At 41.8% G+C, this 23,483-nt stretch overlaps 1 long non-coding RNA gene across 2 annotated transcripts in view; it reads right to left on the bottom strand.

Annotated features, from left to right (window-relative positions):
- The window catches only part of LOC129711667 (uncharacterized), a 34,011-nt gene extending 10,755 nt beyond the window's left edge, over window positions 1-23,256 (bottom strand). For both annotated transcript variants that reach the window (XR_008725891.1, XR_008725892.1), the window contains exon 1: window positions 22,695-23,256. This is a non-coding gene — a long non-coding RNA (uncharacterized LOC129711667). The remainder of the gene's footprint in view (window positions 1-22,694) is intronic.
- Window positions 23,257-23,483: the final 227 nt, after the last annotated feature.

The raw sequence follows: 23,483 nt of genomic DNA, 5'->3' as shown, positions 1-23,483 counted from the left end.
GTGAAGTGTGATTTACCAAAATGTGACATCAGATGCCAGATCATCTGCAGAGTTGACCTTCCTCTACAAAGACCTTTGCCTAAAGCATCCCATGCCACATAATTCACATTTATGTGTCTACTACTAATATAAACTTACATAATCTATTATATATTGTAGACAGTTGCATTGTATTAGCTTTGCAGGAACAAATATGAATATAGTGAATTACCTGATAGAATCCACGTACGAAAAGAATTAACATTATCCAAAGGTTCTGAATTTCAGAGGTTTTCAATAAGTCTATAATGCATGGTGGCTCAATGCAAGTTTTGTATCTGGACCCTTCAGACTATAGTTACATTATGCACCAGGTCTCACTCAATCAGCAATAGAATTGGTCATACAGACTTTGTGTGACCAAAGTTCTTTCTTCCTCTAACTTGATTAAAGATTGGAGTTATTTGGGCATTGGTAGGGAGTGATGGTGGTCATAATTAGATGGGTGTATTAAGAGACGCCATTGGCTATTACGTGGAATGACTGGGAATGACTGACACTAAGCTGTAGCGGGGACATGGAATTAGTAGAAAACTTAAAGGATACTTTCATATAGGAAACTCTATGTACTGAACTTCACGCTATTAAACCTAGTGAGGTTGCTTCTCTTTAGGTTGCATTGAAGTAGACTTAATCTACTTTCTCGATTAGCGGTCTTCACAATGTTGATCATGCTATTGAGCACTACCAACTCCAACTAAACTCCGAACTACAAACTGCCTTGGTTGCACTAGGGACTATGGGCTTTGAATTTTTACACTATATTAATAAAAAACTTTAAAAATGTTTGTCTATTATATTATCCATTCTTCTTCTTCTTGCATATGGCGTCCGCAGCCTAAAGTTGTAGGACAACTTGTTCTATTTGATCTTATTTGATTGTGCACACTAGGTTGATTCCATTTGTTGAACAGGGCGGACTAAGTGAAGGTTGCAATCTCCCACCCCTTATTATCCATTGAGTACTGTGTTAACAACATCTTCTCCATGGATTGTCACCTTGTCGTGGTTGAGAAGTTTATGTGGACCTGAGATCCTGAGAGCGATGCCGTCTGGAGTTATGCTCCTGGTAGGGCCACCCATGGCGGTAAGATCGAGGAGAAGGTCTCTGACAAAGGGCAATCCAATCAAGACCTCAACGGTGGAACAGGCGGAGGATGATGGCTAACCTTAGTGGAGCGTCACAATGATTGGGAAGGCAGATGAAGGCTGCAGCAGAAAAGGGTCTCCGGTCGTCTTGGACTCCATGCCAACGGATCCTGACCCAGATCCGTCAAGGAACGTGGGGTGGCTGCCTGTGCACCAGTCTCCCCACATTAAATAAAGTCATGCACAGGCGTCCTCCAACCCTGGAGACACCCATGGTGAGCCATGACCGAAGGGAGCCTACGAAGAAGACTGTGTTAACAAAGCTGCTGTGGCAAATAAGGATTTCATTGTTCTGTTTTGGTACATATAACAGTAGAACACTCTAGACTCGTCACTAAAAAGATGCAGTGTAACATTATTTACATGTCACTGTGAGTAAGCAAGTCAAATGTAAGATGGACTTGGAACCAACTGCTGTCATATGAGATCTCTGCATTAAGTTGGGTTTATAACAGAATTCTTTCATGCGAAGCATAAAACCACTGTGCTATGCAAACTAATTTCTAGGTCAAAGAGTCTATACATGTGGTCCATTTCTGGTTGATGTGGATAAGATTCAGAGATAGTGTAGCTAGAAAACCATCCGAAGCATTAGCATAAAGCACATAATATTGCTTTGACCAAAAGTAACACTGCCCACTTGACATATGCTTCAACAATAGTACATGGCCAATACAATGCTTAATCCTTTTTCAAACATTAAGTGAAGGTTTCTTCCAAGCCCCAATAATGCTCTTGTTTCATCACCTTTACACAGGGTCACACCTTGTGTCCCATAATGAAACATAGAAAATAGGTGCAGGAGGAGGCCATTCGGCCCTTCGAGCCAGCACTGCCATTCACTATGATCATGGATGATTGTCACCAATCAATAAATAGAATTCTCCAATCAATAAATAGAATTCCCTAATTGATAATGTCAAGAAGCCAAAACATCAGTACTTTAGCAATCTCTTTGTTTTGAAAATGTCTTTTTACTTTAGGACTATGTAATCTCAGGCATATGAGTACATGTTTAGTGATAGATACATTTACTTTTTTGACCTTGTAATAAAAGTTGCATTAAAAGAACATACCCATGTTACTTGTGTGCTACTTCCATCCAGTGGAAAATAAATATTGCTTGTTAGCAAAGGTCAAATAATTCATTTCCGGGTGATATGGTGTGCAATTTGCATAATTACATCTAATATTGCACTCAATGGCTCAGCCAAGCACTGACTGCAAATTAATAAATGAAAAAAATGTCGCTTGCCTTATTTTGAATTTTACTGCATAAATAATCCTAATGGTTTTGGGCCGATCAAACCTACCACAAATCTTTTAAGGAAAATGTACAAGATCAGAGTTGTGCTATGTGCTACTGCCATGTTACATTAGACATTAATAACTCTGTTATACAGCACTGAATTACCAGTGGCTTCCTGATTCTGCACATTGACATTTGTTGCTCCACTTCAACCATTCACTGCTACAACATCTGCTAATTGATTTTGGCTTTCTGTGACATCTATTAGAATTTAATATATGCAGAGTTTCAGAAGAGATTTAGGAGAATAAATCTAGTAGCTATATTTTGGATATAGTATACAGTTAGTCAATTTACTTATTATTCTCTGTTAGCAAATCTTTTAATGGTAAAAAAATTGGCAGATATAGAATGTAATTTATATCACAAATAAATACACAAACATTACATATTGGATTTTCTATTAAAATAGCTGAAATCTTAAGTAACATTTCTATTTATCCATGTTAAACCAGCTGTATTAATATCCAAAGGGCGCTAAGCACAGACAGAAATAATTAATGACAAGCACACACTCTAACAAGAAAGGCTTGATTGTGCTTAGCAGCAGCGTACATTTATTTGGAGTGGGTTCTATATAAACTGCACACTGAAAGACATCAAACGACATGATCTTACACATAGGGCAAACTTATTGCTCTTCCAGATGAGAGTTAATCATACCTGAATATGCTAAATGTTAGTTTACAATTCCTTCCTCATTTGGTCAAAAAGCCTCAATTATATCCTGACCTAAAAACTGTATTTTTATTTTTGGTATAGCATTTAAAATTACGCACACACACGGCCTGAATCACACCACAATTAATCATCTCCATCACAACAATGGCCAAGGAGAACAGCTGGAACCTATTTTAAACAGTTCAATTCAAACAAAATGATTGTGATGCAAGAATAATTAATCATAACAATCTGGAACAGTTGGTCTAAAGGTCCTTCACTTGAGTAATGGGCATGGTATGCTGTGGCTATGGGAACTGACACTCTCCAGGTAGCAGCCTGCAGCATTGGAGTGGAGGTAATTCAAGCCTCCATCTTGTCAGCTGGGCCAGGGCACATAATGCTGTGATTTAGAAGAATTACACATCCAGTCATTATCTAAACAAACAAAAACAATAGTCCACGATGAATCAAAGGGAATGCAGTGACTGAACAGAGGGTGAGAGAGCATGGTAAAACAGTATAGTGCCAACATCATACTCACATAGGAAAACGATGGGCTGATTCATATTGGTACCATCCCAATGCCCAATCATTACCTGCCATCCTGACTCACCCAGGTGCGGGGGGGTGGGGGGAAGGGGGGCTAGACAAGCTGACCATCTGTATCCTTCATGTATCCAGTGAGCCAGAGAGGAGGCCTCAGTGGGCCTCACCTCCAGCTCATGCTAACAGGTCCAACAGCGACATTTATAAACAATTAAAATAAATGTAATTACTACAAAATATTAATTAATTAATTTAATTAAATTGGTAAGAAAATTAATGAAGAAGGCCATTAGAAACAGGATTTGAGAAAACATGGACTTATATTGTTACTCAGCATGGCTTTGTGCTGCTGGTTCTGTCTTATAAATTTGATTGTTTTTTGAAGAAATTACGAAGATGATTGATGTGAGAAGGACAGTTAATGTTGGTCTATGTGGACTTCAGTAAAACATTTGACACGATCCCTTATGGTAAGCTTGTCTAGAAAATTAAGCCAAATGGGATTCATGACGATTTGGTAAATTGGATTCAGAATTGGCTTGTTCACTGATGACAGAGGTTAGTGGTGGAGAGGTCATTGTCTGACTCGAGGTGTTCTGCAAGGAATCTCTGTTGTTTGTAATATAAATAAATGATTTGGATGAATGGTCTAATTGGTACCTGCAGATGGCACAAAAATTGGTGAAATTGATAATAACATGGACGGATGCAGCAGGAAATGGATTAGTTGGAAATTTGGGCTTGCAAATGGCAGATAAAGTTAAATCTAGATTTGTGTGAGGTAGTGCATTTTGTATGTTTAATGCAAGAATAAAGTACATGACAAAAGGCAGGATTCCCAGGAGCATTAATATACAGAAAAACCTAGGGTGTAAATATCAATAACTAGAGAGCATAGGTTTAAGGTGAGAGAGGAGAGGGGGAAGGGGGGCGGAGGGAGGTTCAAGAAGATATGCAAGGCATGTTTGTTTGCACCGAATGATAGGTGCCTGGAAAGTGCTGCCAGGGGAGGTGGTAGATACAGATATAAATGTTAAAGAGGCATTTTGACAAACACATGAACAGGTAGGGAATACTGCACACACACAACACTGCAGACAGGGAGGGAAGCCTGGTCAGTCAAAAGCAGGCTGGTGACAGTTCATCACTCAGTTAAAGACCACAGCTCGGATGGGTACATTGTCCATCACCATGGATCATGCACAGGTGGGTGGAAGGGTCGTGCAGAATGTTTGACCAAAGGGCCGGCTCCTAGCCAGGAGGCAGAGCAGGGCAGCAGCGGGAAGTTCAAACGGGCACCAATTAATTGGCTTATTGACAGGCACAAAAGCAAATAAGAAGAGAAGGTGTGACAGAGAAGTTAATTGGGCTGAAGAAGGGTCTCGACCTACAACATCACCTATCCATGTTCTCCAGAGATGATTCCTGGAGATGCTGTCCAGAATAGTCGGAGACTTGCTGAGTACTCTAGCACTTTGTGTCCTATTGTGTATTAATCAGCACCTTCACTATTTTTTTTCTAGCCTATTGGGCATGTTCATTTTGGGAAAGGCTGGACTAACGTAAAGTGCAGTTTGTGAGAGGGAAGATGTTGAGGCTTTAACTCAAGAAGCTTCAGCGAGGGAGGGTGATGGCAAGATAAGGGAATCCCTTGCTTTGTGATTTTTTTTCCCTTTGGTCTTTGTGCGGTGGGGTGGCAGATCGGGCACTGGTATGCTCCTGCTGCAGGATGTGGGAACCATACAGTGTCACCTGTGGGAAATGCAAATGGCTGCAGCTCCTGTCAGGCCACATGAGGGAACTGCTGCTGCAGATGGACGACCTCAGGATCGTCCATGAGAATGAGGGCCTCATAAATAGGAGCTATCGTGAGGTGGTCACACCTAAGGTGCAGATAGAAAGTAGATGGGTAACTGCCAGGAAGACGAAAAGAGGTAAGCAGAGAGTCCATAGCAATCATGGATAGGCTATAGGTGAGTGGGGTTTTGATTATCAGATGGATGGAGTAAGCAACAAAGGCTAGAAGTAAAATGGTGTTAGATAAGGAGTGAAGATGAGTAATAAGTACTGTAAAGACTGAGTGAGGTTTACAGGTGGAAAGGGACAGGAGGAGGGGAAAGGGGGGTGTAGAAAGGAAACAAAACCCAGGGATGGGAGCTGAGTGTACGAAGGAAGGAAAAAGAGCAAGGAGATTAGGAGGGTGGAGATGGTGGGAGAAATGGGTGTGCGTGGGGAGGGGGGGGGGAGGGATTCGACAGGAAAGAGAGCGAGGGATAGGGGGGTCATTCATAAACTGGAGAATTCAATGTTCAATATTTCCATCGTTGATGTGTAGTTTTGAAAGCCAGGCATGAGCTCTTAAAAGCATAAAAATAAACTGGAAATCCCTTATCTAACTGGTGCCTTTGTATTATTAGAAAAGGTTGCAGGATTTGGATATTATTAACAGTGAATGACTGAATGGGGACTCAGATATTTTTAAATACTGGAAAAGAAAAATAGCCACAATGCTTATAACTGGGTGGGGAATACATCTAGTCGGATGAATAATCTTTCTTTTCGACGTTCACTTGTTCCAAGGCAAATTCCTTGTATGTGTACATACTTGGCCAATAAACTTATTCATTATTTTCTTATCTACTTTTTTTTAGGACTTTTTAGGACAAAGTCTATAATTTTAGATCTTCAGAATTCAAATCTTGCTTAAATATTCAGGCCATGTGGATGACTTCTCACAGAGATTTTCCAACATATGCGATAAACTGCCAAAAAACCTTGAAAATCATTAGAAATATGATTTTAACCTTGTTTTTCCAAGGGTTTCCATGGCTCTTCCACAAGAGGGACATTCCCATGAAAATTAACCTTCCTGAAGTTTGTTGTTAAATCACCTCAATATTCTCAGTGAATGTGTTCCTGTAGCAACTGGCAAGTGCATTTTGTGTTTCTGACATAGATTTATGATATCCAGGTTTATGAAAGACCCAGATGTCTGGCAGCAAACTTGTTCCTTTGAAATGTCTAATTATGCTTAAAAATTGAAACAGACAGAGCCAAAACCTCATTCTTAATCAAATAATTTATATTTGGAAAAGGCTTAATACTTGCTTAGAAGTGATTGAGGAACTATGTATTCCAAAGAGTTGGGAAGTACACAAATGAGTGAATGGATGGTGCTTGCTAGTACAAACAAACCTCTGAAATACCTGCTCTGCAGGATAACTTCTGTATTCAGGTTATGACAAAACATTGGCTGGAATTTACAAAGTATTACAGCAAAGGAGTTGGGAATCCTTGGACATGCTCCAATAATAGAAGTGAAGCAGAGGAGATGCTTGGAGACATTCCAAATTTGCTAACAGGAGTCACTTAATGTAAATGGCAGTGAAGGGCACCTGCTGGACCATGGGTGCATTCTGGGTGCCTGTTGAAGATGATGGGAAAAAGCACATTTTGATGCTGGCCAATTAACATCACAAGCTGCCCTTTATAATGGCACAAAAACAGAATAATATTGAGAAAGATCCAAGCTAGACCAAGACTTAAACTACAGGTGGGTCCCACTTCTACCAATGCTGGAATCTACACCAGGCATCCATGAGTATACAGGAATATAGGGAGAAACCCTGGTGAAGAAAACAGTTTCTGGAACTTCTTCACTGTGACCGCGATTTCTAGGGGATTAGGGGTGGAGTTTTTCTCTCAGCAACCCCATCCATAATTTGTTTCTTGAGTCTGAGACCTGGCTTATCTGGACAATGACAAATTTAGTTTTAATATTATTGCATTCTTGTTGAGAGTACAAATTGAATATCCTTTGCATCGGGAGCTCGCAGTCTCGGGAGAAGCCGTGGATGTCGGGAGCTCCAACGTCGTGGAAGGTTCGACCAGCCCCGATGCGAGGTTCGATAGTCCGGCACAGGGGGTGCTGACATCCCCCCCCCTGATGCGGGAGCAGATCGCCTCAACGCGGAGGGCCCAACGCCAGCTATGGGAGTCAAGATCATCCCATCAACGAGGGCTCAAGGCCCCTGACGGCGGGAGAGCAAAGGGAAGAGATTTAACTTTTTTTTGCCTTCCATTACAGAGAGGAATTTGGAGGAGTCACTGTGATGGATGTTTATGTTAAAATGTGTTTTGTGCGTTCCGTTGCCTTTTATTTGTAAGACTGACTTGGCAAATGAAATTCCTCATGTGTTGCAAAACATACTTGGCTAATAAAGTATTATTGCGATTGTGATTGTGATGTTAAACATGAAGATTCAAACCTCATATATTCATTTTATTGAGGAATATCACATACAGATCATGGAAGAATGGCCTTTTTGCTCCCTTAACATAGAATTAATCCTGTGCTTGAGTCATTGCGTCTGGATTTGTGGGGAAATGGTCTTGGATCATATTAATTGCCAATGAATGGATTTCTGTAGGATGGGTGGAGTCTGAAGTTGCGGTTATCAGTTCGCGCCTCTTTTTGTGAATGTTCTGCAAAGCTGAAGCCCACATGGAGCTCCCTGTCCAGGCAGAGGGGAATCCACCTGAGCAGCTCGCATTAGTTTGGATCAGAACAAACAAGCAAAACATTGTGAAATAAATAAAAGCAGAGAGCAAGCATAATAGCGTCATGCAACTGGAGTGACAGGGGGCTTTTATGGGAAACATAAATCAACAATTATTTTATTTCTGCTTCTTTAACTCAATTAGAAATGTTACTGCAGAGAATTAGTTTGCTTTGTTGCTCACTATGTACTCATAAATCCACGTATCTATTAGGAAGATGTGCTTGCTTTTTTTAATGAACTTACTTAGGGGTAATCTCTGCAGTGAAATGGAACACACAGTAAAGGGTTTATTTCTCTAGCGGGGCTTCATAAGAAGTGGCAACACCAGAAGATCAAGGGAACAGGTCTTAATAGTTTTACCCATTTATGAAAGAGTTTTGCATGGGAGGTGGGAAGTAACTTCAGGAGGTTTTGAAGTTCTGCGTAAATTTGATGTATATGGCCCAATTGACAGCATAGAAGCGGGGCGAATTATAAAGCCAGAGGAAGGAATATAGATAGAAGGGGGCAGGTTGGAGGGAGAAGGAGAGAAATGGGTGCAAATCCAAGTTGGGTTCAGTCCTCTAGCTTCACAATTTGCACTTCTTCTGTACACCTCCCACCTTTTTGCCTTTCATCTCTGGCCTTTGTCCAATCATGTGCCAATCAAAATCCCCCCCTTACCTGTATTCATCTATCACTTGCCAGGCTTTATCCTGCCCCCACCTCTCTTCCAACTTTCTCCCCTCCCCCCACCACAATCAGTCTGAGGAATGGTCCGACCCGAAACATCGCCCATTCATGTTCTCCAGAGATGCTGCCTGACCCATTGAGTTCCCACAGCACTTTGTGTATTATTTTATGATCCAGCATCTGCAGTTCCTTGTGTTTCTGAATTTTAATTTTTCAGACATTAGTAAAAATAGGGAAAGAAGTGAAACAAATTTTCTATCACCTGCTTTACACCATCTCCCTACTCTTTACTACCTCTGAATTTGTTGGCCAACTCCTGCTGATCTCTGACTGGGGCTTCTTGCTAGTTTCCCATAAGTTCACGACACCACAGACCCTCTCGATTCTTCTTCTTCTCACATCTCTCTCCGCTTGAGGCTGTTTGAAGGCTGGAAGAATTTAATGATATCCTCCAAGCTTCATTTGTGGGAATTAATAAGATTTAACGGCTACTCAAATCAAGCAGTTTGAACATGTGCAGCATTAAATAAGAAGAGCTGGTGCACGGAACCAGCAAAGCAGATTCACTTAGCATATTTGCAAGAAAGAAAATGACTTACAACTAAATGCTCACCCTAGAAATCATACTGTGTTGCTTCAATGGACAAATTTGTTTGCTAATAGTTTATCTGAAACTTGTGACTCCTATCATTGAAAAGGACAAAGGCAGTAACAATCACAATCACACGAATACTTTATTATCCATATGTTTTGCAAATAAAAAGCAACGGAACCCACAAAATACATTTAACATAAACATCCACCACAGTGACTCCTCCACATTCCTCACTGTGGTGGGATGTGAAAAAAGTTCAAATCTCTTCCCTTCTATGCTCTCCCGTGGTTCGGGGGCCTCGATCCCTCCATTGATGGGATGATCTTGACTCCTGTAGCCAGCGGTCGGGCCCTCCGCATCGGGGGGATCAGCTCCCGCATCGGGGGGGATGTCAGCTCCCCCGCGCCGGTGATCGGATCCCACGTAGGGGCAGGTCCACCCTCTGCATCGTTGGAGCTCCCGTCTAGTTTCCTGCGACTGCGAGCCCTTAATGGTAAAGTCCACAGGCCACGGTCTGAACTGGACCATCACCACCTTTGAGTTAAACATCATCCTAACTTGGATACCTATCGCCATTCCTGTCATAGCAATGGGCCTAAATGCTGGAACTCCACACCCTCCAGTATTTACAAGAAGGACCGCAGTGATTCAAGGTCGCATTTCCCCGTCGCCTTCTCACAGGAATCAGGGGTAGGCAATAAATGCTCAGGTACATTTAGGCAGGTACATATGGATAGGCCACATTTAGAGGGATATGGGCCAAATGCAGGCAGGTGGGACTAGTGTAGATGGACATATTGGCCGGTGTGGGCAAGTTGGGCCAATGGGCCTGTTTCCACACTGTTTCACTCTATGACTCTATGTCTCTATGACAATCCTCTGTTGCAAAGTTAATTTTACTTCGGAGTCACGTGAGTGACTACGTGAAGAAGGGCCATCCGTCTGCATGCACGTCATTAGTCTGAACGCAACACGCACGACGGACTGGCAGGCACTGAGCCTCCCAGGCCGTCGGGATGAGCAGGTAAGGAAAGTTGAATCACTTACCTGCGTTTTTTTCAGGCTTGAAGTTTTCTTTTCAGAGCCCAGATGTCGAGGAGACGGCCCGCGGGGATGTCGGCTGCCGAAGACCGCAGCTTTCCAAATAGCGGGCGACGGTCTTGTTCCCGACATTAGCGCCAACAGCAGAATCGGCAGGAGACTTTGCGCGGGAGCAGGAGCTCCATGGTTGTCCTGCGGGACGTAATGCCACCCGCAAGTCCAAACGAACCCGTTGACTCAGATGAGTCCGGGGAAGAGGGATATCTTCTCTCAATGGAGAGCATCTGAGGACAACTTCTCCCACATGGAGCAACTTATGGAGAAGTTGCTCCAACAATGATCTGCTCCAAAGGAGGGAGCAGTATCACCACGGCCTACAGCAGTGCTGGTGCCGGGAGCCTCGCACATGGGACAGCCCAATGTCTTCCCCATTGGAGGGAGAACCACATGTGGAAGAAACCACTCTGAACCAGAGTACAAAGAAGAGGGGGGGGGGGAACCTTCCCAGGGACAAGCAGAAGAAAGGAAGTAAGTAAGTAAGTTTTACTTATATTGCATTGTTTAAGTCAACACCAAAATGCCTTACATAAAAGGAATAATAAGCTTCCATACAAACAAACAGAAAATAAGTGCTTCTGCAATCAGCTAGGTTCCACTAGGTGCTTCCCTGGATGGAATCTAGCTCTTGACAGCCCGGGTATTATGGAGAACCCGCAGGCAGCAGCACCTGTTTTCAGGGCTGCACAAATGTCTCCTGCTCTAAAGAGAGGAGCATTCATGGCCCACTTCAGTCTGACCAAAGCTAGAATCTCATTTAGGTCCACTGGAAGGGCCATATTAGCACAGGTATCCTCAGGGGCCTGCGGCAGCACCTGTTTTCAGGACTGCCTACAAACCTCAGTGGAGGGGAGTGTGAATGATCAGTAGGTAACTGATCTTGAATTTAAAGTATGAATATACTGAAGCACATGCATATGGCCTCAAGAGCCAGCAGTTGGCAGAATATCCACATGACGATAAGCAAATCATCAGTAGGTGACAACACACCCCACATCTCCATAAGGGGTAAGCGGTTCACTGAATCCGGTGGTAGCTTGAAAGCTGGGCACGGAAATATGATCAGCGTCGTCTTTCAGGCAGACTCAAAATAATGGCCAGAATTGTCCTACAAGGCAGGCTCAGTATGATGAGGTTTCAGACCAGACCCAAGCAGAGGTCGGGAGAAACATGGAATCCACACTTCCTACCAGTCCTACTCCCAATCAAGGAGAGAAAAGGAACCTGCATCAGGGGCCTTTGGGCTTACCACAAGACCACCGGTAGCCATGGAGGTAGGTGGGTCTGGGTTTACTGAAACAAGGGATTGTGGACCAGTTACACGTTGGTAATTTACTCTTGTGTTCTTGTTCAAAATGACAATAACATGACATTTCAGAACTGTTTTTTTAAAAACATATAATAACGTGATAATTTTACTCCACAACATACACAGGTTCCAAGCAGACTTGGAACTCGGACTGGAATTGTCTACGAGGCAGGCCCAGTATTCTTGGGCAGGATTGCCATTCAGGACAGATGGAGGATGTCACTTCATCCAGGTGTAACTCATTTGTGCAGTATAGACTTTTAGAAACAGTAAATTTGTTACGAGTTAACTACTGTTTTATAGGAGCTACCTATAAAACGGTCACATGGCATGCATCGACCTCAAAGATGCATACTATTCGGTGTCTATTCACTAAGAACAGGAGATATTTGAAGTTTAACTGGATGGTATGGATCTGCCAAATGGGTTGACATCAGCTCCTAGACTATTGACAAAACTACGGAAACCAATTCTGGGTCTACAAAGGTCTCAGAGCCACATAGCAAGGGCATATTTGGACAATTTCATTTTGGAGTCGCCAAGAATTGGCAGAAGCATCAGTCAAAGCAAACCAAAACCCTGTTTGATAGAATTGGTTACCTCATCCATCCAGTTAAATCAAAATTGACACCTACAAGGGTAATTGATTACCTAGAATTTACTATCAAAAACAGTAAATATGTTGGTGACTTTGCCCAGGGGCAAACGACTATATTAATCAAGCCTGCTATGACCTGATAGTCAAATACTAGCCATCTATCAGGCAAACAGCGAGTGTAATTGGCAAATAGTAGCTGCATTTCCAGCAGTACGTACGGGCCTTTGCATTACCAGAATTACAGCGAGCAAAGGAACGGACACTCAGATTCCATGCAGGCAAAATTGGCAAAACTATGGATTGCCAGCAGAGGCCTTTGTTGAATAACAACGGTGGATAACGAACGTGAGAAAGCTCAAAGTAAATTTGCTTGAAAGCCATCGAGGGTTCTTCAGACAAATGCTAGCGGCTAAGGATGGGGAGCCACCAACACAGTCTAGAGCTGTGGGGGCAGATGGAATGAGCAGGAGTCTGTAATTCCCCAACACATGGAATCAATTACCCAGAATTGTTGGGGGCACAATTTGGACTCAAGGGATTCTGTAGCGATATGCAGATTGATAACACCACTGCGGTGGCACATATCCACTAACAAGGGTGGTGTAAAATCTGTACCTTACGATAGATTGTCGAACCTCATTTGGCACTGGTGTATCAAGAGGAATATTTGGGAAATCTACAAGGTAGATATAACACGGTGACAGATGCTGGATCACGAATGTTTAATAACAACACAGAATGGATGTTGAATCAGACAGTATTTAACGAAATAACTACACGATTTGGCATACCATATTTTGATCTATTTGTATCTAGACTAAACCATCAGTTACCCAGATATGTGTCCTGCGAGCTGGATCCAGGGGTAAGGCAGTGGATGCTTTCTCCCTCAACAGGGGAGGATTGTTTATGCATACTTTCCGCAAATTTGTCTCACAAACAGATGCTTGACCAAAATCAAGCAAGACCAAGCCACATGCATATTGGTAGTGCCAGGTTGGCCTACTCAAGCCTGGTCCCCAAAAATTTTGGGAACTATAGTCCAGCCAGTTATGGCTGTAACCAAGAGCAGGGACCTCCTAGTGAACCCAGTTACAGGGAGTAACCATCCACTACACGAACGTATTAACTTGTTGGTCTGCAGATTCTGAGGAGGCTTTTTCAAGGCATAGGACTGTCCGAACAAATACAACACAGTTTGGATAACAGATGTCTTGGAGTTTCCTATCAACTCTGTACTATAACTATAAACAAAGTTATAGTGCAATCAATAGTGCCAGAGGCGTACTTTCCTCCTATCTGATGCTGCAAGCAGGGCACGGGTCGATAGGAACGCACCCCTTTACAACAAAATTCATGAAGCGAATTTACAATCTAATACCTCTAAGACCAAGGTACACGGACACATGGGATGTGAGCGTGGTACTAACCCTACTTTGACAGTGGTGACCGCCTATAACTAACCCTGAAGGTGGTATGCTGACAAAGAGTCCAGACACTGCAAGCTACGGTTGGGCCACATGACCACCAATATGAACAACATAACATTCCTAATCAGGAACCTGATAAAACAGAGCAGGCCAGGAATGCCAGGGATGGAGATCCAGTTCTTGGCATATCCAGAGGACCTACGGTTGTGTGTGTGGTAACATACTAACACCACTATCTGAGAGTACGGAGAACCACAGAGGCTCAGAACAGACCAGAAGGTGCCAACACAAACCATCTCCAGATGGTCAAAGGGGGTAATGGCGGTAACAGAGTGAACATTCATATGGTTAAATCTCATTCCACCAGGGCTGCATCTACGTCGGCAGCAAGAGCAATGGACGTGCCTCTTGATAACATCCTAGTGGCTGCAGGATGGACGAATGAAATAACGGTCCACCGGTTTTATAACAAACCCATTACCGGACTGGGGGTGTTTGCACGTACCATTTTAAGTTCTGTCCCTTAGTTTCCCCCCAATGTTGGGAGTGGTAACTATTTTTTTTTAACTTTTCTTTCATTTAAAGCATCAGTGTCCTTACTTAACTACGTAATGTCTGAATGCTTTAATGATTACACGCATCCATGGTCAATCCATTCAGTGTGTGATGCCTGGATTCGTAACCGGCGTAAAATCACAGAGCTTTGAAATCTTCACGTAGTCACTCACGTGACTCCGAAGTAAAATAGTAAGATTAAACGAGAACTTACCAGTTTGAAGTTTGATCTTGATTTTATGAGGAGTTACGATGAGCGATTACGTGCCCACCGCTCCCACCCTCATATTATCAAGGTCACATGGAAGTTCTAGTTTCTTCAATCTTACTATTCTCAGGTATTCTTTTTATCTGTGATTTAACAACGCTGCTTTGAAGATTGACGCGCACGCAGACGGCCGGCCCTTCTTCACGTAATCGCTCATCGTAACTCCTCATAAAATCAAGATCAAACTTCAAACTGGTAAGTTCTTGTTTAATCTTACTATTTCAATTCACTGCAGTGACTCCAGTTTTGGAGTGGGAGCAGCCTGGCCAATAGTTTATATAGATCCAAGGTAGCAGGACCAACAAGCTACTGAAAAACAGGGTATAGGTCACAGTTTGTGTGCCAAGTATATGCAGATCAGGCTTACTTCAAATGACGTGGTTACACAAAACCAAACATTTAATTATATAAAATTGATCTTAAATTGGAAACCATAGGTACATCTGATCCGTAGCCATATTTTAGCAATGAGTAAAATTTGTGCATAATGCATAAGCTCAATAAAAAAAACATAAAAATAATATCAGTTGGGGATATTAGAACATGCTTGGTTGCCACATCATGTAAATTTATTACTTAATTAAGGTTGAGGTTTCAGTGAAGTTCCTACAAGTCAGTAAAAATGTTCCCCTCAGGCAACCTGATGAACGATTGAATATTTCACTGATTCAGAGTCCTCTGCTTCGATTCTGTAATGGCCTAAGTGGTTAAGGTGATCCAATGTGGTTAATTCATCAAACTTGACCTCACTATTGATTTTATTGGGTGGGCAAAGTCATAATAATTAGCTGGTCGATTTTTTAAGTTATGGCATGTATAAAACAGCAATAAAGTCACTGCAAATTGTGGCAGAGATCATGAATAGCATGTCATTCACAGCACAAAAAGGGCAGCTGGTAAAGCTGATGCCTCACAGCACCTGAGATCTGGGTTCGCAGTTTGTGCGTTCTCTTCCACACGGTTTTCCTCCAGGAGCTCCGGCTTTCTCCCATGACCCCAAAGATATGCGAGTTTATAGATTAATTGGCCTTTGTAATTTGCCCCTAGTGTGTAGGAAGTGGGATAACATAGGACTATTGTGAATGGGTGATCGATGGTCAGTGTGGATTCAGTGGGCTGAAGGGCCCATTTGCACAATGTATCTTTCAATTAATTATTTAAACATCAACATCCATGGCAACTAAGACATCTACCTGAGCTCGGCCTATTTGCCAACAATGCAGTATATCCATATCCCTCCAAAGATTCAGATTCAGATTCAGATTCAATTTTAATTGTCATTGTCAGTGTACAGTACAGAGACAACAAAATGCATTTAGCATCTTTCATATCCATGTAACTACCCAAATGTCTTTGAACATTATTATAGTACCCACCTCTACAGTTGTCTCCGGCAACTCTTTCCATATACCCATCACCCTTTGTGTGGAAAAGTCGCTACCTTTTAAATTTCTCCCCTCTCACATGGAATCTATGCGCTCTTGTTTTACCCTTCCCTTGACTGGGAAAAAGAGTGTGACCATTCATCCTATGTATACATCTCATGATTTTGTACACCTCTGCAAAGTCACAACTCAACCTCCTACGTTTTGGGGAAAAGAATCCCAACATTCAATCTTTCCTTATAACTCAAGCTCTCCAGTGCTGGTTAATCCTCATGTCAATTCTGCACCCTTTTCATATGAATGATATCCTTTTTATAGTTGGGTGCCCAGAAATGCTCATAATACTCCAAATGCAGCCTGACTACAACAGTTGTAACATTTGTATAATTGCATAACACGAGTCTTCATTAAATTCAGAGGCTGAGAGGCTGAAAACATCAGATTCATTCAGCAATGTGTCTGCCATTGGTGATCTGAGGCAGGAGATTTGCCCTTTTGCCATTTCCTTACAGACTGTACGAGCCTCAGTGTTGGACCCTATCCTGCCACTCCAACAACAGATACATAATTCTGTTACTTCAAGTATGTCTGTCCAGATAAATATATTGTTTTGATTGCACCAAAGATAAAGATATTACTCTTGTGATTTTCATCTGATTTGTATTTTAAACCAGATTTTCACTCATGTCACTGCCAAGATATGCAGTATGTGGAAGTTCATCCATTATTCCTATCACATCACTTTCTTTAATTGGAAAATGAAGCACTCTATGAGCTTATGTGTGCATGCTTCATATAATGCTGTTTATTTTAAACATTTATATAAATGATAATAATTTTTTATACATATAAATTAGAAGGGTTTATCAAATCAAATTCATCATGATGCTACATTTGTTAAATTTGGTTAATTGCAATGAAACTTAATAATCTATTATATAACACTATTAGACTGCTGGACTGTGCTTCAACTTCATTTGAGGAATTTAATAGGAATTCATATTTTACTATGAATGGATGCTCCATCATTTTAGATTTAAGGTTTATATACTCAGCGTACAAAGTAGGAGGTGGGGCGGGTTGTGAAAACAAATTGCATCTAATTTCTTGGTTGCAAAGACGCTAGAAAGAATCACAGCATCTTCCAGAGAGCAATTGATCATCCTTAGATCCCTGCTGATGACTTGAGACCACAGGGTTTTCAGGTTTCCCTCGTGTGTGGAGTAGCAGCCAGAATGAACATTGAAAGAGATATTGCTGACTGAATATGAGGGCATTTTATTGTGTGAATGTTCCAAAAGAGTGATTTAAAGACAAAGGACAATGTAGCTTGATTTACATTAAGAACATTTCTGAGTCGCAGTCTGTGTTTGTTTTTAAAAGTGATTTACAAGCCCGTGCTTGTTTATTCTTTATGCTTTAGAAAGAAGCATGATCCAGAATGGTCTCTTCTGATTTGAATGCTTTGGAAAGTTGAAAACAGTTCTAAAGGTCAGATAAAGGGATTTCATTGATTGAATTACCCAAGGGGTTTCCTACATATGTTCTTTTGAAGGCATTCTTGCACATAGCCTTTGCAACTGTGAGCCATCATGGTAAGATTTTAATATACGACTGTCAACTCAGATAACAACATACAGGATAAAAGTATGAAAACACATTCATATTTTGGCTTGGAGCTACAAATCATGGGAAAGCAACTTTTCTGTTCTCTATAATATTTTAATCTGGAAGTTTTATTTCCTGTCCTGCAAATATATGCAATTGCAGCAAGTGACATGGTTGGGGAAAATGGAGGCAGGTTAATGACTTGAGTCTCTGGTAGTTTCTGATGTATTTGACATCTCCATGGTTTCTGTGATGAAAGCAACTCCAGCCCCCAGCTTTCTGGCTCAGATAAACATCTCTAATCACTTTCATGTGGAAATAAAAGGAGTTGGGGAATGGCACAGACTGACTTGTTTCAAGTCCTAATAAGAGGCCCAGGGACATATTTCTGTGAAATCATGTATAAATCATTTTTTAACCTTAAAGGAGGTCACTTAAGGGAGTTAAAGTTCTGCACTTCACATACATGTCGCAGCTCAATTTAACACATAAATCTACTCTTTCACTTTGCAATACTTGCACTGGGATTCAAAGTCAATGCGTGTGTTTTTTTCTTTAGTTGTATTCCTTTGTGCTAGTCAATCAGATCTTACATCCACACATCCCACTGATCTCCTTCACAATTATATGCTTGGTAATGTCGAATACTTCAGCTCATGTATATTGAGCTAGTTTTTTCACTGAATCCCGGTTGATTTGTGAGTATTGTGAATGGTCAATTAACTTAATAATCAGCACATTTTTAGTTCAAAGGGTTGCTGATAATTCCTCATGCGATTTACATTATAAAGTACAATTAAAAGATGAGTTCTACTTGAAAAAGTCAGAGCAGCCACAGTCAATGGAGTGCTTGCTTGCATTTGTTGAGTCATTTTTATTATGTTAATTTATTGTAACCTTCCAGCATTCTGCTTCTTGTCTCAGCTTTAAAAGTGGGACACGCTGCCTTTAACGATCCTTCACCAGTTGATAGGAAGCATGCCTTGCAGGATGTGATTGGTCTCTCAGGTCACACTCCCGCAGAAAGGCAACGTCCTGCTTTCAATCCAATCCCCCCTCTAGTGGCCAGAAGTAGGTGCACCGAGAAGAACAGAAGCTAAACCCCCTGCTCATGCACAGGGCTTTCTTTTAGCCACCTGGTCTATCGCGTGAAAGAACACAAAGTGCTGGAGTAACTCAACGGGTCAGGCAGCATGTCAGGATAGGTGACGTTTCGGGTTGGGACCCTTCTTCAGTCCTGGTCATTAACCTGAGCCTATGGGATCAGCCTTTTTGCATCAGGTTCCACTTCAGACTTTAGACTTAAGAGACGCAGTATGGAAACAGACCCTTTAGCCCACCGAGTCCTCGCTAACCAGTGATCACCCTGTACTACACACTAGCACTATCCTGCACACTCGGGACAATTTATAGTTTACAGAATCCAATTAATCTACAAACAGATACATTTTAGGTGTGTGGGATCCGGAGAAGCCGGAGAAAACCCACGCGGTAACAAGAAGAACGTACAAACTCTGTGTAGACACACCTGCAGTCAGGATCGAACCTGAGTCTCTGGCGCTTTGAGGCAGCAACTCTGCCGCTGCAACAGCGTGCCACCCAGCTGTCTTCAGAAGCAAATTCTAAATCCTCAGGCTCGAGTTGAATCAGGCCGGGCTGACTCTTTTGGACAAAAGGCCCAGGATGTTGTGACGTGCTCGGGTGGACTGCCCACAAATAGCCACGAGAGGTCGGATAGTGCAGCAGGCAGTTCCTATTTCCCAAGGTAATGCTTGACACTGGAGCCTGAGAACTCAACCAGACATCATCCCGCAATCTGACCCCCATAGCTCAACCTGACCTCACCCCCTAATGTCACCCCAAAAGACATCATCACTCCCACACCTAACCTGACCCCACAGCCCAAACTGACATCACAGCGCCCAAATATGTTTGACATGTTTAGGTCAGATCAGCTATCAGCAGATGCTGGAAATCTGAAATAAAATCTGAAAATGTTGGTTATACCCTGCATGTCCAGCAGCATCCGAGGAGAGAGAAACAAAGTCAATGTTTCCTCAGAAAGCTGATTGATCTGAAAAGTGGCCAATGTTTCTCTTGGTCCTGTGGTCTTCCATATTTTCCAGCATAGCTTTTTAAAAAATAAAATTTAATCCTTGAGGTCAGTTCGAATCAGGTCTGGAAAGGTTCAGGTTTGCTTCATGATTACACTCGAACAAACGTCAAAGTTGAACCGTTATTTTGACCCAATCTCTCCAACTGCTTTATAAATATTGTTCTTATAGAAATTTTATGAACGGCCTCTTCAAAGTTTGACATGGCAATCTGTACTGAACTAACAGTCTATTTCACACAAAGGCAGAACCAGTCTGTTAATGTACACTTCAATCAAGGTTATTTGTTGTACACTAAGGTAAATAAAGCATCAGGGAAATGTTAGCAACGCATTTGATTTAACTAATTATATTATGTTTAAATGCAAACCCCAGGAAACACTTTGTAGGAAGAAAAAATGTACATAATAAGTAATTACACTACACAAAGGGATCACACTCCTAAGGCACATTTGACAGTGGATTAACAGTAGCAGACTGGAGTAGACTGGTGCATTAGTGGTGCTGCCTTAGAGCTTGAGCGACCCAGGTTAAATCCTGACCTCTGGTGTGGCCTGGGTGAAGTTTGCATGTTAACCTGTGACCGCATGAGTTTCTCCCAAGTGCTTTGCTCCCATCCCACATCACATCAACATATCTGTTGGCAGGTTAATTGGCCGCTGATTGGTGAGTGGTAGAGTTGAGAGGGGAGTTAATACGAATGTGGGGAGAATTAAAAGGAAACTGGGATTGGTGTAAGTGGATGCTTGATGTTCATATGGACTTGATAGGCAAAGTTTTTCCTAATATTAAGAGCAAACAGATAACTAAGGAGAGAGCAGGGGCCCTTAAAGATCAATGAGATTGTCTATGGGTGGAGGCACAGGAGATGGACGATATATGACATGAATTATCTCACCTGTATTTACCATGGGGAAAGACATGGATGTTAGTAAACTTAAGAAAGGTAATAGTGATGTCTTGAAGACATTCCCCAATTAAGAAGAGGAGGTGTTGGTAGACTTAAACTGCATTGTGAAACATAATTCCAGGACCTACTCAAGTATATCCAAGGACATTGTGGGAAGTTAGGATGAAACTGAAGGTTCTCCAGCAGAGATTTTTGTATCATCGATAACCATGGCTGGGGGGTGGCTAATGTTGTGTCTCTATTTAAGAAAAATGCAAGGAAAAACCCAGGAACAACAGGGCAGAGAGAATGATGGTAGGTTATTGGAGGAAATTCTGTGAGATAGGATCTACATGCATTTGGAAGGCAAGGACTGGTTGGAGATAGTCAACATGGCTTTGTGCATGGGAAATCATGTCAAACCAATTTGACTGAAGAGATGCTCAAGAGGGTTGATGAAGGCAGTGCGGTAGATGTTTATCAAGACCTTGGTCAAGGTACAGCAAGGTAGACTGGTCTGAAATGGTGACCTAACCAATTGGATACAAAATTGGCATGGAGGTAAGAAACAGAGAGTAATGGTAGATGTTTGTTTTTCAGACTGGAGGCCTGTAACAAGTGGTGTGCCGTAGGGATCTGTTTATTTCATATGTGATTTATATTTATATTTATACCAATGATTTGGATATGTCATGTTGTAGCTGTTCAAGTAGTTGGTAAGGCCTCATTTGGAGGACTGTGTATTGCTCACTCTGCTATAAGATGGCTGCCATTAAACTTGAAATGGTACAAATAAGATTTATGAGGATGGTACTGAATCTGGAGAGTTTGAGCGACGAGAAGCAGCTGGGTCTTTTTCTCCCTTGAGCATAGAAGGCTGAGGGGTGACCTTATAGAGGTTTATAAAATCACGAGGAACATAGACAGGGTGAGCAGCCATGTCTTTTTCCGAAAATAGGGGAGCCAAAAATTAGAGGGCATAAGTTTAAGATGAGAGGGAAAAGATTTAAAAGGGATCTAAGGGCACAGGGGGTGGTGCATACATGGACTGAGCAGATAGAGGAAGTGATAGAGGCAGTTAAAATTACAACCTACAAAAGATATTAGACAGGTACATGGATAGGAAAGGTTTGGAGGGTTATGGGCCAGATGCAGATAAGTGGACCCGCTTGGTTATGCAACTATGTTTGCATGGATGAGTTGGGCTGAAAGGTCTGGTTCTGTGCTGTATAGGCCCATGGCTACATGACTCTGCAAGAGACTGCTTATGTGTTGTATGATGGTATGACTACCAGCCAGATATATTTAGTTGCACAAAAGCCTGTATTTAAATATTGTGCTGTAGTATGATTTTCATAAAAATGTGTGAAAGGTAAAATATTTTAAATTTGACTGATTTCAGTGCAGTTTCTATTATAGGGTTACAATTCAAGGGAACATATAAAAGTAGAAAATGCTGGAAACACTCAGCAGGTCGGGGAGCATCTGTGGAAAGTGAAACAGAGTTAATGCTTCAGGTCAGATACAATAATATAGTGTACCTGTCAGTGGAGCAAAGAGGTTAGAGGTTGGGGGGGGGGGGGGGGGGGGGGAGTGGGGGGAAAGTGGGGTGGGGGGTTGGGGGTGAGGGGGAGCAAAATCTTAAAACAGTACTGAAATGGAAAAAATAAACCCCAGTCCCATTGATGTCACTGCCCTTTTCTCAAGCACACTGATTTCAAAAGACAGTTCTAAGCTGTTCCTAATGTAAGAACAATTGGTTATGTCTGACACTGATGCTTGATAATGTTGCTGCTTGCAGCAGCCAGAGTGAATCAGTCAGCGGTGCTATTACAAATGCTGAGCTTAGTTATTTACTGGAAAAATACGCACTAGTGTCAATTATAGGTCACTTGTATTACTTACCAAGTGTCACATTATTTTTCATAGCTTCCTTTTCTTTTCATGATTCTGGATAGTGCTTCCATTTTCACTGAAGTTCAGAATGAAACCTCAAGCAGCTTTCACACCACTGCTATAGTTTAGCTTGGATTGAAGGAGAGCAGATCAAATACAGCAGCTCTCCATCTTTATTCTGCCCAATCCATCTCTCTCTTCTGACGAGCAGAGGTATAAAAACCTGACTCGCAAAGAAAAATGAGTTTCTGATTCTATCATTAGGATAAGATATCTGAATTTAATACGCATTGGTCATAAACACACTTGTGAAATAAGATGTAATCGCTATCCATCATTTTTGACGAGGTACTTCCAGGACTGTAAATACCTTCCCCAGTAGCATTCAACTACTCATATCATGAAGATACGTCAATTGTGTGTTAAAATTCATGAGGCTTCCAGTTAGTTATAACCTTCCTTTGTTGACAACATGATATTGGCAAATTCTAGGAGAGATGCTGAGAGACTAATGGTAAACAATATGTTTGCATTAGTTTTGATAACTAATCAAAAGTTCTGCCACACAGTCCTCCCATCTCCCATGACAACTTTGCAGGAATGGCTTTGTTCACCCATCATATTGGCCTGTTACAACAAGCACTGCTAAAAGATCAGCAATTTTTCTGGCTAATTATAAGCAGGATCCCAGGAGATTCTGAACATTATATATTTGCCATCTATTTGATCTTTAATTATTTTGATCGTAGACTAATGGGCCTGTCCCACTTTGGCGATTTTTCAGGCGACTAGCAAATT

Source organism: Leucoraja erinacea, chromosome 2 (assembly GCF_028641065.1).
Source record: "Leucoraja erinacea ecotype New England chromosome 2, Leri_hhj_1, whole genome shotgun sequence".
NCBI classification, from domain to species: Eukaryota; Metazoa; Chordata; class Chondrichthyes; order Rajiformes; family Rajidae; genus Leucoraja; species Leucoraja erinaceus.
This window is presented reverse-complemented; position numbering and strand designations above follow the sequence as displayed.